Here is a 200-nt window from a genome sequence, read left to right on the forward strand (position 1 = left end):
CAACCTCTTAGGAATCAACACGTTTGAGTAAATTAGGAAAAAATGTAATTTCATGATCACATTATATTTTTTATCAAGCAGAATATTTGCTGTAATATATAGGTCGAGAATATATATATTTTTATATATTCATATCTGTTTTAGATTAGATATATTCAAAACAATGTCACAATTGAAAAATATATCTACGCTTACCCCGA

This window comes from Oratosquilla oratoria, chromosome 5, assembly GCF_046742065.1.
Source record: "Oratosquilla oratoria isolate Oo_2021 chromosome 5, ASM4674206v1, whole genome shotgun sequence".
Classification (NCBI taxonomy): domain Eukaryota; kingdom Metazoa; phylum Arthropoda; class Malacostraca; order Stomatopoda; family Squillidae; genus Oratosquilla; species Oratosquilla oratoria.